This window comes from Scylla paramamosain, chromosome 4, assembly GCF_035594125.1.
Source record: "Scylla paramamosain isolate STU-SP2022 chromosome 4, ASM3559412v1, whole genome shotgun sequence".
NCBI lineage: Eukaryota > Metazoa > Arthropoda > Malacostraca > Decapoda > Portunidae > Scylla > Scylla paramamosain.
In genome coordinates this window covers 27,259,527-27,262,026 of record NC_087154.1, presented here as the reverse complement: position 1 = coordinate 27,262,026, position 2,500 = coordinate 27,259,527, and positions in this window count along the sequence as shown.

Here is a 2,500-nt window from a genome sequence, read left to right as displayed (position 1 = left end):
AATGGCTAGATTATGACAATAAATACATACAGTGAATGAAACACAACTTCTTTTATTATTTTTTTTCATTTACCATATCTGTTTTGTGATTAACTAATCTTAAATTATTTTCAATGGGTAAAGATTAAACAAGGATTACACTCGCCACTGCGCCGGTGATGAATGGGGCGCCGGCAACACCTGTCCGGCATGGCGGCGCTGCCCTCCCTGCTGTCATGGATGGCGCGCATCGGGGAAAAAAATCCTTAATACAACAAAGGAATTCATACATGTCTGATGAGCGGTCATTTAACTTTCATTATCAGCAATTCACTGACTTTCTGGATCCTGATCCATCAATAAAACAAAACTTTCAGTGCACTGAGGTGGCTCTTACCTGCTCAGTACCGCCAGAAAGATGAAAACACAAATCATGATGCTGTGGAGAGAGTGAGCCTTCTTCTCAGGGGTATGAGGCATTAGTATTTCTAACCACGACCTTGGCCGGAGATCAATCACGTGCGGCGTTCAGTCCCGTGTTCAGAGCACCGCAGTGAATAACACCAAGTTTGTTAATTAACACTGCAAGCACAAGAATGACCTTCAGTAGAACATGTGCCAGTAACAACATATTGTGTACCTTTCATATTAATGAAACCAAAATAATATGTAAGTTCCTCAGTTCAAGAAGCTCCCCTGTGGTAAATTAATAAATGACCACCAAAGAAAAATCGATGAGTGAATTACAGCATGAAAGTTACCCTTGATTCCTATTTTCTGGCTAAGGGCTGTTTGCATGTCAAATGTTCTGGTGCCAAAAACAAAAACAAAAACAAGAACACGGTGATGAGTGGCTTTACCTAGCGCTAAACGTACAATTATCAGCATAGTCTCTTTACTTTCACGAACAAAAAATTAGCGTCTCCAACTGTGCATCCAGAGACAATAAGGAGACCGTGGGCAAGTGGCCAGCGCATGGAAGCGTTGTGTTCAGGGTTCCTAGTTCAAGTAATGCCGTAAGCTTATCATCCTTAGCGATCGTCGAGCAGCCAAATACTGCGTACATGTTGCCCATCAACGTACGTACATTCTACTGCAAGTGCAACAAGACCTGCACGGGTTCCTACAAGCACCACGATAAAGGACTCCACGTACAAACATATAAATACACGGCCCAACAAACTCTACGGAAAAAAAATAATAATAAAAGGACAACTACAACAATATGGGCGGACCGGATCAGACCACTGACGAAACTGTGTGCCAAGATAGAACTCTCTCTCTCTCTCTCTCTCTCTCTCTCTCTCTCTCTCTCTCTCTCTCTCTCTCTCTCTCTCTCTCTCTCTCTCTCTCTCTCTCTCTCTCTCTCACACACACACACACACACACACACACACACACACACACACACACACACACACACACCAGACGCAGCTTATGATAACTTTATCCGATGACATATCACCGGGGACGCACAAAAGGGAAGAGCGAGGAAGGGCGAGCAAGGAAAGAGAAGACACTGAGTGGAAGTGACGAGAGACACTTGGCTTTCTTCCTCTCGTCTTGCGCATCACAGCAAACCATCTCCAGCTGTCCTAATTGGTCCTGTACCTATTTGGCCGATACCTGACCCTGGCCACACCTGTCAGAGCCGTCCAGGTGAGCTACACGGCCGTCACAAGGAGATAGGCTCTTGACGAATGCCAGGGGGAGGGGACAGCCGACACCTGTTAGGCTTGGTGAGATAAGGAAGGAGTCTGGGTTGTGAGTGTGTGTGTGTGTGTGTGTGTGTGTGTGTGTGTGTGTGTGTGTGTGTGTGTGTGTGTGTGTGTGTGTGTGTGTGTGTGTGTGTGTGTGTGTGTGTGTGTGTGTGTGTGTGTGTGTGTGTGTGTGTGTGTGTGTGTGTGTGTGTGTGTGTGTGTGGTCCCCGCCTGGAGGTCGACTCAGCGTGACATTCTCTGAGTCAGGTCGTGCGGAAACGCCACCGACCAGACGGACTGTGGCCCCCTTGTCACTTTCTGGGGAGGAGGAGGAGGAGGAGGTAGGGGGGAAGAAGAAGAGGAGGAGGAGGAGGAGATCGACATCTAAAAGGTCAAGAAGTGAAGCTGAAAAAAAAAAACTATAAGAGTAAAAGAAATACATAGTCGCTTTTTATTTATTACTGATGCAATTATACGTCGAAGGGGAACACGATCAGAGAAACAAGTGTTGGGGACGAGAAGGAGAAGGAGGGAGGGAGGGAGGGAGGGAGGGAGGGAGGGAGGGGTGGCTTCGATGGTGTGAAAGAAGTGTGGGGAAGGGGGAGAGAAAGAAGAGGAAGAAAGGGAAGATGGTTCAGAAAGGTAGGAAGGGAGGAAAGGAGGGAGAGAGGAAGGTAGGATGAGAGAGAAAGGGAGAGAGAGGCACGCGACATCCCTGCCACCTTTCCCTCCCCCTAGCCCCAAGAATCTCCTATTAGGGATTAGGGCAGCGTCCACCAGAGAATTATAGGCTGGGATAATGCTTGCATGTACGCACGCAC